Below are 18,095 nucleotides of genomic sequence, written 5' to 3' on the forward strand. Positions count from 1 at the left end.
TCAACGAGAAATTTTAAGGGCATTTGCTGACTGAACTTACAATGTAGGTATAGATCTGATATGTAAACATAAACGTTAGTAATAAAGAAGTATATATGAAACCTTGCATGACAGCTTATACATTCCTTTGAATACATTTGATTTAATTATCATTACGCATTTCCGCGAGAGTCAAAGCGCAAATTCTGTTATACGTAAATTATTTATATGGCCAATCTTTAAAAACAAGTAAACACCAGTAATGGAAAAGTCGGCAAAACTGATCTTACGGAAGCATATCGCGTTGAGACGTTTCTAAAACGGTTTTTCGCAAGCCGCCCGCGAGTCGCCGTTTGTGTGTTCGTGCGCGTCCGCGTAAGTCAAAGCGCGCATTCTGGCACAAAAAAATTAATTATAATTAATCCCTTTACGAATTGCACGCATTTTTTTTCATACATAAATGCACAGATGTTTATTACGTTAATATCCTTAAAAAATTTTCATCCCAGAGGCGCAGAAATTAGTTAAATTTTTAATTGTTTATTAAAAAAAATTTTTTACAAAAACAAAACATCAAGTTTCGGAACAAAAATAACGTTTTTGGAAAATATCATCCTTTATCAGTCTGCAGTTGAAAAATCGTTGTAATCGGATACTTACTTTACGAGAAATGTGATAATTATTCAAGCGCTGCGAAAAACTTCGATAGTTAATAAAAAAAAAACTATTTAGAATTTTACAACAAAATTTTCTGAGTGTGCTTCTGGATGATAGAACTCAGTCCTGGCTGAATTTCATCGCAAAATATTCACTTTGGTAATTTTGATGCCCACTTGAGAAAGCCTTACCCATTTATAAGACTAGTGGTACACATAGGATTAAGAATTTTTTTGGTTTTTTGCTTTCAGATGATTTTTCACCACCATTGATTTTCGTGGCCACCAGGGCGCATCAGTTTTTTATGACTCCATTGCATTAATATTAATAACAATTGTAATTTTTAATATTGTTTAATAAAAATTTGTGTCAGTATAGTTGAATATAATAGGTCTATTTATAAGTTCGTGCGGTTTTACAACAGATGGCGTAACTTGATTATTATTCCATCGATCCACATTTCCAAACATTCATTGGAGAGCTACTGTCGTAAGGCACAAACGTCAGTATAAGTTTTTTATTTGAAGCGTAAACAACAATATTTTTACCACACTAGAAAATGTCGAATTTCGTGCCAAATAATGTGTTTTTGCGGGGAATTCTTCTTCATTATTTTAATATGAAGAAAAAAGCAGCCGAAAGTCATCGTATCTTGGTGGAAGTTTATGGTAAGCATGCTCTATCTGAGCGAACGTGCCAGAAGTGGTTTGCACGCTTTAAAAGTGGTGATTTTGGCTTGGAAGACGAAGAACGCGAGGGTGCGCCGCCAAAGTTCATGGATACCGAATTGGAGGAATTGCTCGATCAAGATCCGGCTCAAACGCAAGAAGAGGTTGCAAAAACTTTGGGAGTTGATCAATCAACCATTTCCAAACGTTTAAAAGCCATGGGAATGATCCGAAAGGTAGGCCATTGGGTGCCGTATGAATTGAAGCCAAGAGACGTTGAACGCCGTTTTATGGCATGCGAACAACTGCTTCAACGGCACAAAAGAAAGGGTTTTTTGCATCGAATTGTGACTGGCGATGAAAAGTGGGTCCATTACGACAATCCAAAACGTCGGGCAACGTATGGATACCCTGGCCATGCTTCAACATCGACGTCGGCGCAGAATATTCATGGCCTGAAGGTTATGCTGTGTATCTGGTGGGACCAGCTGGGTGTTGTGTATTATGAGCTACTGAAACCGAATGAAACGATTACGGGGGATGTCTACCGACGACAATTGATGCGTTTGAGCCGAGCACTGCGAGAAAAACGGCCGCAATACGCCGATAGACACGACAAAGTTATTTTGCAACATGACAATGCTCGGCCACATGTTGCACAAGTGGTCAAAACATACTTAGAAACGCTCAAATGGGATGTCCTACCCCACCCGCTGTATAGTCCAGACCTTGCGCCATCCGATTACTATCTCTTCCGATCGATGCAACATGGCCTGGCTGACCAGCACTTCCGTAATTACGATGAAGTCAAAAAATGGATCGATTCGTGGATTGCGGCAAAACCGACCGAATTTTTCACAAAGGGAATCCGTGAATTGCCAGAAAGATGGGAAAAAGTAGTAGTAAGCGATGGACAATATTTTGAATATTAAATTTGTAACCATTTTACGTCAATAAAGTTTCAAATTTCGAAAAAAAACGGCACGAACTTATTCATAGTCCTATTAGTATATAATAAATCATGTATTTCTAGACTAACTAACAATAAATAAATAAATACTAATCATTCGAGTCCCGTGCAATCGCTTAGTACTAGCACTGAAAATACTCTCTCAACCTTTCCGCTCAATCGAGTAATTTCATCGAAGGTTTTAAGGTAATAAATTTATTATTTTAAAATAAAATATTTATTATTTATTATATTAGAAAAAGATAATCTTTTAATGCTGTTATTAATCTTTTATATATTACTGCACGTATGCGTCAGATTGTATTCTCATATCACAAATTGAATGAAGGTGAATTAACTGATAAAGTTTTGGTAAAGTGCAGCAAGTGATTTAAAAATATAAGGTAATATAACTGTAGTTGCGATTTTACGCCGTGAAGGAAAATATAATGAAACTATTAAGCGTGGTCGATTTTTACTAAAATAATTTTCTTTGCGTAAATATTTTTGCATTAATAAAATCGCCAGCGAAAATTACGCGACAATGAAACCTTGCACTGCACTGTAAGTGTCAACGTCGAAGGGGCGATTGGTTAAAAGCGTGCTGAAACCGGTACAGATGTGCTGGATACTTAAGAATATTATTTTTTGGGTTATTTTCTGATTAGTTTGGTACAAAACATAACCACTTTCGAGATATTCGGTTTTAGAGATTATTTAGAAATAAAGATTTTGGACTTTATTTAAAATGTTAGTTGAAGGGTTGGACTCCTTTCTGTTTTTCAATTAGAGGGTAAAATTAATAGCTAATAAATGTTGTCAATAAAACCCGAACCAGGCCCTGCGACTTAAAAATAGCTGCTTGATAATATTTTGAACTGACGGTTTTTCACTGAATGTTTCCCACTTCAAGTCATTCAAACGAAAAAACAAAAAAAAAAAACAAAAAAGAGGTCTGTAAAGTCGGGTTACTGTCGATGGTTTAACGTGACAACATCATAAGAAAATACTGATGGAATGGCTGCATTTTTCAAAAGAAAATTTTAATTTTATTTGTTTGATAGATATTTTGTATGGATATAGAGAATGAGGTAACATTGACATAACATAATATACTTTAACATAACATAACATAACATAACATAACATAACATAGCATAACATAACATAACATAACATAACATAACATAACATAACATAACATAACATAATATAACATAACAAAACATAACATAACAAAACATAACATAACATAACATAACATAACATAACATAACATAACATAACATAACATAACATAACATAACATAACATAACATAACATAACATAACATAACATAACATAACATAACATAACATAACATAACATAACATAACATAACATAACATAACATAACATAACATAACATAACATAACATAACATAACATAACATAACATAACATAACATAACATAACATAACATAACATAACATAACATAACATAACATAACATAACATAACATAACATAACATAACATAACATAACATAACATAACATAACATAACATAACATAACATAACATAACATAACATAACATAACATAACATAACATAACATAACATAACATAACATAACATAACATAACATAACATAACATAACATAACATAACATAACATAACATAACATAACATAACATAACATAACATAACATAACATAACATAACATATCATAACATGACATAACATGCTGTTCAAGCAAGGTAACGACGCATGAGCAAGATAACGACGCATTTTTTGGTGCGTGCAGCCGCCTACATAGAATTATTAGACGTTATCACGTCAAAAAATAATAATAATAACATTAAAACAACAGGTATTATTAACAAACTTGGTTTTATTTTAAATTCTTCAAGTAAATCAAATTAATAATAATCAATAAGAAGGCATATGCAAATACAAATACGTGAATTTGTATATGTACATATGCGCATATACATACATATATACGCTCACTTAAGTAGGAGAGAGCAAGATGTCGAACGTTGCCGTTCGTTTGCTTTGTTTGCTTTGTCGTTCGTTCCGCGCTTTCGCTTGCAGTTCATGCAATGCAATGAGCAAGGTAACGACAAATGAACAAGGTAACACTAATGAGCAAGGTAACACTAATGAGCAAGGTAACACTAAAGAGCAAGGTAACACTAATGAGCAAGGTAACTACATATGAGCAAGGTAACACTAATGAGCAAGGTAACGACACATTTTTTTGTGCGTGCAGCCGGCTAAATCGAATTATAAGACGTTATGACGTCAAAAATTTCATGAAGATCACTTAATTTTCATGCGTTCACAGTGGTGTTCCCCCTTAAGGCGGATGGAATGGTCTATTGTGGTTTGTCACAAGCGCTTTAGAATATAGGCACTTAATTGTGCACGAATAGAGTTCAGCTATGCGCATTTATTTCGAAGAAATTTGGTATTCAATGTCAATTTAATTGTGTTTTTCCGACAGAGGACCATTTGGGTTATTGTCGCGTATTATTTCATAAATTGTTTTTGATATATTTTTGTGTATTTCCATTAAAAACAGCAACAATTTATTTAATCTAATCTAATCTAATCTACATCAAGATTTGAAACATTTAAGTATAAAATCGAGCCCACTGGGTGCTCTTCAGTAATAGTGACGCGTGACAGCTGCGTCGGTTCTGTTCTATTTTTGTGGGCATAAAAAAGTGTAATCGCACGTTTGCTGATTATCTGAATGACTTGTTTTCGATTTGTTTACAGTGCGCTATGACTCTTCAATTGTTGACGGTAAAGATTTTTTGCTATGCGTTTTACTCGCACTCTTTATCTTATGGCTAAATTTTCGGTTACACGCGCACAACTAATAATATATCAATTACTAGCAAACCCGGCCCCCTTCGCTGGGCACACTAAAATAGAATAGATGTGGTTTAGAACAGAAAATATATGGTTTTCATATTATTTATTTCTTTATTCTTTATTCAAGCGCTTTGGCATAAACAATATTTTTTGTTTTTCTATTTGTTTTTCAGTAAATATAAAATATAAATTGAAAATCAGGAAAAAAGAAGATTGTTTTTGAATTTCAAATCAACGCATATGAATAAACAATCGCCTTTTTTCCTGATCATCCATGAATTTTTCGTTTCATTTTATATGTTTTATTGAGCATTGGAGCTTTTTTAACCATTATCCATTTATATTTTTCAAAAAAAAAAAACACGAAAAAAAATTTTTTTTCCACGAACACATAATTTCATTCGGATTTCACATTAAATTCTCAAATTTCGTAAGAAATTATTCACTGCTCCAAAATCCACTCCAAAAAAATTCACAAACAATTTTTACATGTTGCACTTACGTTTTTTCCTTATGGCATCCAAATTAGAAAGAAATATTGACACATTGTAACTCACACTGTCAATTTGACAGTTCAGTTCCGTCCCAAGCGTTAAAAAAGTAAGCGACATTATGGCTGGTTCAAAAGAACGCTGTACCCGTTGCCAGTGCTCCGAATTACAACCAAACTTTACGAAACCCATTTTCAATACTTACTTAACAATGTGCGTAAGTTTGGTTTAATTCGGTGCAAAGACACGGCGGGTCCACGTTTTGGCATATATTTCGAGGCGCTAGTCATCAATAGGTATGAAAATTACCCCGTATTAAAGGACTTATCAACAGCTTTCATTTGATACCCATATTGTACATACACAACCAAAGGTTACCCGGGTCCACGTTTTGACCTATATCTCGAGACCCCAGTCACGGAGGGGCATGAAAAATACTCTGTACTAAAGCATTCACCAACAGCTTCAATTTGATATCCATATTGTACAAACACATTCTAGGGTCCACGTTTTGGTCTCTATCTCGAGACCCTAGTCACGAAGCGGCATGAAAAATACTCTGAACTAAAGCATTCACCAACAGCTTCCATTTGATACCCATATTGTGCATACACATCCGAAGGTTGCCCGGGTCCACGTTTTGACCTATATCTCGAGCCCTATTTCCAATATAAAATATAATCCATGTTACTCGTGGATGATGTAGCTTTCGAATGGTCAAAGAATTTTTAAGATCGGTCCAGTAGTTTTTGAGCCTATTCATTACAACCAAACAAACAAAGTTTTCCTCTTTATAATATTAGTGTAGATAATCAAACACTTTATTTGAACTATAAAAAGTAAAGATATAGATTTTGAGCTGTATACACTCTGCGCACTTTTTGTTTTTTTTTTTTTGTTTTTCTTGTTTTTTTTAATAAAAATTAAGTAAAGAGTGATTGGAGATACTTTTTCCACAAGGGTTGTTTTGACACGGGATTACTGTCAAACTAAATACATCACTTTATTTGAGTATTCATTAACATTTCACCATGGGAAGACTTACGCCTCAACAACGTTTACAAGTCGTCCAATTTTATTACGAAAATCGACGCTCTGTGAAAAGTGTTCACCGCCAGCACAGGCCCACTTACGGTGTACTTAATCGTCATACCGAATGCACTATACGGCAAACCTTCGGCAAAATTCAGAATGCTTTTACATTATTGGATAATACTCGACTGATTAGACAACGTACAGCCCGCAGTGAAAAGAATATTCCTGCCGATCTCAACAACTTGGTCTATCGTACGGCACTACTTGGACGATTTTACGCAAAAATCTTGGTTAGCAAGCGTATAAAATACAGCGAGTCTAAGATTTGAAGCCGCCCAATCTTCCAAAGCGTTATAATTTCAGTCGTTGGGCTCTTGAAAAACTCGCCAAAGACCGGCATATCGGGACCCTAATTTTGTTCAGCGTTGAGGCACATTTTTGTCTTAATGGCTAAGTCAATAAGCAAAATAGCCTTATTTGGGCGGAAGAGCAACCCGAAGTCATTCAAGAAGAGCATCCATTGAAAACAACCACTTGGTGTGGCCTACGGGCTAGAGAATGAGATTAGATTTGTGGGGGGTTGGACAAGTCCAAGCACTCAGTCAGGAGACAATTGTACTACACCCGGATAGATTTCAGTAGACAGAAAAGAGAGACAGGAAAGACAAAATTAAGGTGGTAAGACGGAAGAATTAATTTGAGGTCACTCTTCCACAAATCTCTTTCATTCATTGATGAATCTTAAGAGATCCGAAAGAGGAAGGGTATGAACTTTATCCATACTCAGTATATCGCAATCCAATGTTCAAAGTCTGATTCTGAAAACGCCGGACAGCTACAGAGAAAATGCTCGGCAGTGTCGTCATCCTCAAGACAGGGTAGGCATATCGGGCTGTCGAGGACCCCCATGGCAGCCATATGCTGACCACAGGCGTTGCGCTTACACCCACCACTACTCTCAGGTTCTTCCTATTAAGTTTTAGGAGAGAGTTCGCTAATTTAATGTTTTGTTCTTTCACAAAACACTTGGCTACTCTGCACGAGTTCAACCCATACCAACGTCCTCTATTTGTAGGCCTCATGAAGTCGTCAATCCATAGTTGAATCGATGTAGAATTGACATCTAGAAAGGCTGGAGGAGTCATTGGCCCATATTTCTGCAAAGACGAGGCTGGCGCCAATGTAACAGTAAATGGCGAACGCTGTGGCGTCATGATAAACGACTTTTTGATGCTGGAAATTGAATCCTGTGATCTCCACAACATTTGTTTCAACAAAACTTGCCATACAGCTCGGGAAACAATGGATTTACTGCGTCAACGTTTCTGTGAGTTATTTATCTCTCTTCTCGGACCAGTGGATTGGTCACCAAGGTCGTGTGATATTACACCTTCGCGGAAAGACTTTCATTTGTGGGTGTATGTAAACTCTAAATGTTTTGTGAATAAACCAGCTTAGATTGAGGCATTGGAAGCCAACATTACTATTTTTAAATCTACTAAAAAAACTGATAATAATTTTAGCACCTATGGTGTGCCCAATGGCCGACCCTTCGACCTAAAAGATCCTTTGGGTCTAAAACATCCAATACCACTGCGCGATTTTTTACTCACAATTTGTGTAGTCTCTATATGGCTAGAGTAGGTAGCAGGGAACACAAAATGCTGCCCAAAGATTGGAGTGTAGCACTACATTTAATCCCTATCCAAAGGAAAGGTGGAAAGGAAACTGTAAAAATTATCGCGGTATCTTGCTTCTTAACACAACATACAAAATCCTAGCGCGTATTATATTATAAACAATAGACTTATTAAATAGGCTGAAAAAAGTTGCTCATGAGCACAACCTTCATCTTCATACGCTTTTAATTGACTTCAAACAAGCATTTGACAGCGTCAACCGATTGGACATGCCAACAATCTTCAAAAAGACCAAAATCAATAAAACACTGAATCAAAAATTGTGATACAGGATAATAAACCTGAATCCTTTCACGTTCAGAGTCGCGTTAAACAGGGCGACAGGCTTTCAATAACATTTTTTGACTTAATGCTCTGCTGTGCAAAAGATGAGATGAACAATGCCAAAAGAACTTGACATATAATGAATAGAACAACTCAGTTATATGTACGTCACATTTCGATGATATGCGACGTGAAAAATCGGACTAAAGATAAACAACGAAGAGACCAAATATATATGTATGTGCTGCTCTATAGACTGAAAAACAAACAGCCACCAAAAGCGGTTGATATTGGAGAATACAAATTTGAAATAATAAGCACTTTCACATATCTAAGCTGCAAACTGACGACAGATAATTTGATGAGTCTTACAATAGAAGAATGATTTCAAGCAGCTAATAGAACGCACGCAAAACTCTTTAACCGATCCGAAACCGTAGTTCCAGCGGTGTTGTGCTATGAAACTGAAACATGGACGTTGAGTGAAAAAGATAAGAAAAAACTTAAAATACATCATTTCAAAGGAAAGTTCCCAGAAAAATATTTGGCGCAATCAGAATTGCACAAGACGAATGGCGCATACGATGAAATGATGAGCAGGATGAACTTATTAATGGAGAAAATTTAGTACTTTCCATTACGATGGCTAGGCCACGTTATGAGAATGAAGAGTTCAAGAGCTCAAAGTAAAATTCTGGAGGTGAATGCATACACAAATTAAGGAGAGGAAGACCAGATAGATGAAGTGAAAGAAGACCTGGAACAACAACTTAATCTACCAGATAGATACCTATGAAGTGAGACTTTCAGCTATTACTCTATAGATGTCGCTTGGAGTATTTTTAAACTTTCCCAAATGTCTTGTTTTTTTCATCTGTCATCTGTCAACAATATTCAGTTCATTGTTTGTTACGATTCATAGAACAATGCATTTTTGTCGCTCTTAAAAATGTCGAATTTCGTGCCTTCAAACTACGATTTGCGAACATCGTTGATGTTCAGTTATCAATTCAAGAAAAACGCTTCCCAAGCTCATCATATGCTTATAGAAGCGTATGGTGGGCATGCTCTAAGTAGAGCACAGTGGTTCAGGTGGTTTGAAAAATTCCGAAGTGGTGATTTTAGCGTGGAGAACGAGGACCGTGGCCGACCACCGAAAAAGTTTGAGGACGCCGAATTGCAAGCATTGTTGGGTGAAGATGATGGTCAAATGCAAGAAATGGTGGCAGAGCAGTTGGGAGTGACCAAAAAGCTATTTCCAAACATTTAAAAGGCATGGGCATGATTTTAAAGGTCGGAAGATACGTGCGGCATGAACTGACTGAAAGACAGCAAGATAACCGTAATACCACTTGTGAAATGCTGCTCTCCCGGTTCAAAAGGAAGACGTTTTCGCATCGAATCGTTACGGGTGATGAAAAATGGGTGTATTTCTCCAATCCCAAGCGTAAACGATCGTATAGTCCGCCCGGCCACAAGCCAAAAACAACGGCCAAACTAAATCATTATTATTATTATTATTTCTTTATTAGTTATATATAACTTTTTACATTTATAATTCATTTTACATTATTATTTTACATGATATAAAATTCCAAATTCATTTAATTTATATTTAATTTTATAAAATCCACTACAAGTTTTCTAAAGTGAAGCAAATTATTTTCATTTTTATTACATCAATTAAAGTGTTGAATAATTTTAAGCCATTATACATTATTGAATTCTGAGTGCTTCTCTTATTAAATCTTCCTAATCTGAAGTCATTTGCTCTTCTCAAATTATAAGGTTGAATATCTCTGACATAGAAGAGCTCATCTTGTAGGTACTCAGGAAACATACTGTGCTTTACATTGAACAAAAAACTAGGACTCTTAACGCCAAACGTTGCTTTACATTCAACCACATTAACATTTGTAACATAGAAGACGTTGATGTGTATATATTAGTTATCTCCTTTTTAAGCCCTTTTTGGGAGAATATATATAAATTTTAAAATTATGCCAAAGACATTCCAAATAATAATGATAACCTATTGTATAATCAAAAGAAAAATAAGTTTTAAACTCCTAGATAAATACAAATGTATGTTAGGATAATGCTAAGTAATCTAATTTTATCATAACTTTGTAAACTCCTATGTTAAAATGATTTTGGGCAATAAATGAAATGAATGAAATGATGTGTATATATTGCAATCACCGGGAGATTCAATCAAATTGCTTCGGCCGCAAGGCAATGCTGTGTATTTTCTGGGATCAGCGTGGTATGATTTGATATGAGCTATTAAAACTAGGTGAAACAGTTGACGGTGCACGCTACCAACGACAATTGGCCGATTTGAACAGCGCTATACACCGAAAACGCCCAGAATATTCCGATCGGCGCCACAAAATAATTTTTCTTGATGACAATGCATCGCCATGCCGAACAAGAAACAAGGGCGACCCGGAAATTGGTGGAGACGTACGATTGGGAACCGCTGGTGCATGCGGCTTACTCACCGATGGGCCACGTACTTTCCGAGCAGCGCTTCAATTCTCACGAAGAAGCCAAAAAATGGCTCGATGATTGGTTTTCGACCAAACACGGCCAATGTTTTTGGCGCGGCATCCACAAATTGCCTGAGAGATGGGAAAAATGTGTCGCTAGCGATGGCTATTATTTTGAATATTAAATTTGTAGCCATTTTTTGTTAATAAACGTTTGAAATTGAAAAAAGTCACATTTCGTAGGTGGTAAACAACTGGAAGGAAGCGGCAAGGGATAGAGTAGCATGGTGATAGTACTGCTCAGCACGTCAAAGCTCAAAAGAAGCTGTAGCGCTGAGGTGGCAAGTGACATATTTCTTATTTTCACAAATTGGGAAGGCGTAATAGAGCCTCGATCGAAATGGGGAACCGTAGTGGTGGAGGCAAGGAGCTGTACAAGACTGTACAAGTGCTATGGATGATGATGATGATGATGATGTCTTGCACTAGAATCATTGCGGGGGCGAACAGACAGAGAGACTTACAAATTTTGCCACCGTAGCTTTTACAAAATTTTATAAACACGTTTTTGTAAACATATTTTTGTATGAAACTCAATTCTATTTGGCATCAAGAAACAGCTGTTAAGGGGTTAAGGGTACTCGGAGACCCGAAAAAATGATGATTTAGAATATTTTTTTTTTTTTGCTAGTCAATTGCTTTATTTTACAAAAATAAAACACAGCATTAATACATCATGTTTCGGCTTGACTTTAGTGAAATTAACAAAAAAATTAATAATTGTAAAAGTAATCGCTGTTTGTGTAGAGCCCGTTTCTCCAGAAGTCCCTTGCGGTGATTATCACAAGTCCTTGGAGATTCATCTAAAATCATTCGGACAAGAGAAGCTGATCGAAGCTATTTTTTTTTTTTCAAAATTAACAATATGGCGGCCTCGGGAAATATTTTTCAGATTTTCGAGAAAAAAACCGAGGAAATCGAAATTTTTGAAAAAAAGGCACGAGTTTTTTATGTTTGTCAAAAGCAGCATACATTTTATTGAAATCTGCCAAGCGGTTTTTACAGCAGTTACAGTGATCACCTGTTCAAAAAACACAGTTTTGAGAAAAACGCATTTAAAGTTTTGCTATCGATTTATGTAGCACCCGAGCGCCCTTTGTTAATTGTTGAATAACTTGAAAAGTATTTGTCGGATTCACTTCAAATTTTCACACAATATTTTTAAGATATTATACTTTAATAAAATGCAAAAAAATCCAATATTTGAAAAATTCCACTACCCCTAACCCCTTAAGTAAACAAAAATAAATACTCCGATGCATTAGCACAAAAGCAGTTAAATTGATGTGAGTATATTTTGTACACAAGCGCTTAATCTCATATTCTATTTGCTGACTTTTTTAATTTTTAACATGACAGTAGCAGTGAGTTTGGCAAATGCTATACCCCTCGTATGCTTGGTTTGTTACCGTTCGCTTAAGTGCGCATCGCATTGGGGTAATCATTTTCAGCCAAACGCTTACTTGTTTACCGCACACTACGTTAACACATATACAGGGTGGCGCACGAATCGTGCTACAAAAACAAAACGTAATAATTTTTTTTCTGTGTGAGTAATCGCCTTTTTTTTTTTTTATTTTGCAGATTAGTATTTAGATTTACAAAAAATGGAGGCTTGGGATACCGAAAAGAGGATTTGGATAGTGCAGCGGTACCATGCTTTGCAGTCCATCATTTCCGTCCAAAGGGAATTTAGGCGGGAGTTTGGCGGCACTCCCCCGAGCAGATGGACCATTATGAGGCTGGTGAACATGTTTGCTGAATCTGGAAGCATCGCACGCAGACCGTACCATCGAGATCCCCATGTTCGGGTCGAAGCCACAATCGCGGCTGTAGCATCGTCAATTCAGGCAAATCCAAGAGTTTCGACTCGTAACTTGTCGGCGCAAATTGGAGTTAGCAGACGGTCATTGCAGCGGATAGTTCATGATGACTTAAACTTGTTTCCGTACAAAGTTGAAATCACAAGCAAATTAAACCCTCTGGATTTGCCTATTCGCCTGGAATTTTGCCAAAAAATTATTGAAATGGCCGAAGAAGACAACAACTTCATAAATTGCTTGTTTATGTCTGATGAGGCCCATTTTGATCTAAACGGCAATGTAAACAAGCAAAATTGCCGTATATGGAGTCAATCAAATCCGCAAATACTCCATGAGATGGAACTGTACCCAGAACGAGTCACAGTGTGGTGCGCAGTTTCATCAAGGTGCATTGTCGGGCCATACTTCTTCGAAGAAAACGGTGTAACAGCGACTGTAAATGGGGACTGTTATTTAAACATGTTGAAGGAGTTTTTTTATCCAGAACTGCGGCGAAGACGTATCCCTTTTAACAGCATTTGGTTCCAGCAAGATGGAGCAACTGCACATATAGCCAGACCGGTTATGGAGGAGCTCCAACGAAAATTTAGAAATAAATTGATATCCAGAAATTCCACTTTCCGCTGGCCCCCAAGGTCACCTGACCTCACTGCACCAGATTTTTTTTTATGGGGTTATCTCAAACAAGAGGTGTATAAAGCAAAACCAAGTAATTTGACTGAATTGAAGTAGTCCATCACAACAATAATTGAGGCGATCCCGACTTCAACCCTTCAGTGCGCAATGAACAATTTTCTCATCAGGTGTCGCATATGCGTGAATGAGCATGGAGGTCATTTACGTTCTATTATTTTCAAAACTAATGAGTTACATAAAATAAAATTGAATTATCTATACAATAAAAAAAACAAAAAGTTAAATACATTGATTAGAAAAAAAGTTATTACGTTTTGTTTTTGTAGCACGATTCGTGCGCCACCCTGTACTAATATACTAAAGTAAGCTTATTAAGCATGCGGTTGATGAAAGATAAATGTGCATACATCAAAAGTGAGGCCCTGCTAATTAGATTCTTCTTAAGTGCACATCCTGTTTAGGTGCAAAGCAACTTTTACCACTTTATCAAATCGCTTAAAAAAATGCACAAGGCACTTTAAAATGCTTCTCATTCGGGTACTTTAATCGATTAGCCAACCAAATCTTGCATGCGTCAAATATAATTTAACCTTCGGTTTCCTTCTTTTAAGAGCTTCTATGTTTTTAATTTGACTAAATATCAGATATGCGTACATATGCGAACATCGAAAGAAAATTTGTATTTGCATTTGCGTTATTTTGCGTTTGTATTACTTTCATTAGCATTTTTCCTCAAGTGCGTTATGTTTACCATTCACTCAAATACTTGGAAGATGTAAAATTTCGGCATGAGAGACTAATGTAAGACGGTTACACTCTTCATATCTCATTCAAATATAAATTATGAGCACAAAACATATGTATGTATGTATGCGTGTGCATAGGTTGGTTCGTTTATATGTGAATTATCCAATTCATGTCTGAGCTTAAATATGCACGCTCTTGAAGGTATGTATGTGTGTAAATCTGTATAGAACATACTTCTTTTCGTACTTATTAAAGAGCACGAATGAACGGATTTTGGTAACAGTAGGGTAACATGAATTTTTATACAGGACAGAGAATGTTAATGAAGGAAAGCGAATGTCATTAACGTTCTTTGCTTTTACTATTTTCTTCTTCTTTGATTTGTGCGCTCTTGTTTAGAAATTAGTTTTATTATTGTAATAGTCTCTTCGAAAGATTTATAGTATTTACGACGCATGTCAATCATATTTGACACTTCCGAACTACACAGCTCGAGTATACAAAAATCAAGCAATAGGCAGCATACAGATTTCTATCACACAAAATATTTTTTTTCTTCTTTAGCAAAAAAATTATTCGAAAACAAAATTGGATGATTAATTTTGCGCTACCTATTATATTATTGTATATTAAATGTGCAACTAAGTGATCGCTGTTTTTTTGATGAAAATACAATTTTATTCTGAAAAAATGGTTACAAGTGAATCATTGAAAAACGACGTTTAACATCCCTTGGTTTTAACTCATAAGGAACCCAAGCCCCCTGAATCAGTTTCTGAATCATTCTGAAAGCATGCAATCGCTTGGAAATGGATTGGCGGGTAACTCCTAATACTAGAGCAAGCTCATCTTGCGTTTGACATGGATCCTCATTGAGCAATGCCTCCAATTCAGCGTCTTCGAAGGTTTTTGGCCTTCTTTCACGTGGACGGTCGTTTAATATTAAAACCACGGTCTCTGAAGCGACGGAACCAATCTCGGCACGTTGTTTCACTTAAAGCAGCATCTCCATGAACTTTTTGTAGCTCCCGATGCGCTTCCGCCGCCGTGTTTTTTCGAATGAAAGAGGAAAATCAACACTTCCCGTAAATGACGATTATTCGGGACAAAATCAGAGATTTTCACAAAACCAAAAGTATGTGATACCAAAACAAAATCACTAGTGAGTCAAAACAATTTGTTTACCATATGTCTAAGCTTGGTTTATGGCTGATGTTTAGGTTATGTTAGAATCGACTAGCACACGCTGCTGGCGGCATCTGTTGACAAACTGCGGGAACTTAGTGCGCACCTAATATTAAAGCTTAAAAATAAATAACACCTAAATTCGAATGGTCAGTGATTGGGATCGGATTAAAAATTGTGCCCCCAAATGAAACAACATCCGATGTGAGAGAGATCTGATTTAAATGATTGATTTGTTTTTTGCCACTACCTAGACAGCACAGCATTATGTTATTGGTGGTACTGATAAGTGAATGTATACATAAACATAATAATATTCTTCTTCTTCCACAGCTTTACAACGCGGGTGCATCAAAACTTCCTTCATAGCGGTCGATCTTGAGCTTTTGCTTCGTTGTTACATATGTCCAAATCTTTGAGATCGCTTTCCACTGCAATTATACATCGCTTCCTCGGTTTGATTTTGACCTTTACGCCCATTAGCTTTTCTGTCATGGCTTTATTCACGACGCAGTCAGCAGGCCTATGAGTTATATGACTTAGTCATCTTATGCGCTGCGCTTTAACAAAACGCACAGCTGTCTCATTCGGAGTGAGGTCGTTTAGTTTGGAGTTATACCGTACTCTACAAGTACCATCATCCATTCTTATTAGGCCTATCTTAAAATTTATGTTTCCATGCTAGCAATCAACGCGAAGTCAGCAACTTTAAGAGTCCATATCTCACATTTATACGTTAAGATTGGTCGGATGATGGTCTTCTACATAATTAGCATTGTAGTTTTAGTCAAGAGCCGAGACTTGAACAAGTTAAGGTGCGCATAAAACGTTTTGATGGCGCCGTTGGTGCGATCCTTGACTGCAGAAGTTGAATCACCGCTACATGCGAATACTCGTATATATACTCGACTTCAGCAAATATTTAATTTTGCTCTCGTCTACAAACAAACCATTATCGTTCGCAATTTTGTTCATTTTTAAAAAGATTTCATTTTAATCGGTCGTATTCCTCGAGAGAATAGCGATGTCATCTATATATACATTTCTTGGGTTGTTCTAATTAACAAGGTACCACCTTTGTTAACTTCCTTGATTGGTCGAGGAAAACGATCATTCGTTCGTAATCATCGTGAAGCTGCCCAAGAAAGGCAACCTGTGTGACTGCGGCAACTGACAAGGAATAACCCTACTTAACACCATCTACAAAATTGTAGCCGCGATCGTACAAAGTAGGTTCAAAGGTATCGAACGCTCCTCAAGAGACGAGCAAGCTGGTTTTCGCCCTCACCGAAGTTGTGTTGATCAAACCAACATGCTTCGAATTATAATAGAACAATCAGTTGAGTGGCGCTCCCTGCTCCATATGCTGTTCGTAGTCTTGAAGAAAGCGTTCGACACTATCAAGCGAGACGCCAAATGGCTGTCACTGAGAAGAGAGAGAGTTCCCGCCAAAATAATTCGACTCATCAAAGCCCTCTACGAAAATTCCGAACTGGAGTGCTTCACAAGGGCGATATCAGCGATCCATTCACTACTAGCGCAGGCGTAAGGCAAGGTTGTCGCACCTTCTTTTCGTCTTCTGTATTGATAACGTTATGAGCCAACTGACCCTACACAATAAAAGCATCGTCTGGAGTTTCACCAGACATCTTAAGGATCAGGACTTCGCCGATGACATCTTCCTCCTCTCTCACAAACTCTCTGGCATGCAAGCGAAGGCGGACAGCCTAGTCGCACTGGCACGCACTGTCGGACTGGAGGTTAACATCGCCAAGACCAAATCTATGAGAGACGATGGATCAGATGAGGATGTCAACTGTAGGCTAAACAAAACAAGGGCGGCATTCGGACGAATGCATACAGTATGGAGGAGTTCGCAAATCTCCAGGCGCACTAAACTACGAATATTCAGCTCATGCGCAAAGGCAGTATTATTGTACGGAAGCGAAAAATGGCTGGTCTCTAACACCATCATACAGAGGCTACAATCTTTCGTCAACAAATGCCTTTGCATCATCTGCAGAATATTCTGGCCAAACACCATCAGTAACGACGCACTGTGGAGATTAAGGAAAGAGGATCCCATTCTTTAGCAATTCAAACGCAGAAAGTGACGATGTTTAGGTCACATATTAAGAAAACCACCAGAAAGCAACACGAGAATGGCACTCGACTGGAACCCGCAAGGGAGCAGAGGTCACGGTCGACCAAAAACACTTGGAGAAAGTCGATGTTGCGCGAACTAGCAGCTGCCGCCATCACATGGGGCGGTGCAAAAACAATAGCACAGAACCGTATACGATGGAGGAGTCTTGCCGAGGCCCTATGCTTCCTAAAGGAGTGAACAAGGAAAACAAGAAAAGTGCTACTTGTTTTACTCGTGTTTCAATAGAGAAAGGATCTGTGCGCTTGCCTTAAATGATCACTTTTGCTTTTGCATTTGTGAGCGTTGCGATAAGGAGCCTTAGAAGTTTGGCTGGTATTCCAAGAGTTCGCAATACGTGGTGAATCCTATCTCTTTTAATACTGTCGAAGGTTTG

Source organism: Anastrepha ludens, chromosome 2, assembly GCF_028408465.1.
Source record: "Anastrepha ludens isolate Willacy chromosome 2, idAnaLude1.1, whole genome shotgun sequence".
Lineage (NCBI taxonomy): Eukaryota > Metazoa > Arthropoda > Insecta > Diptera > Tephritidae > Anastrepha > Anastrepha ludens.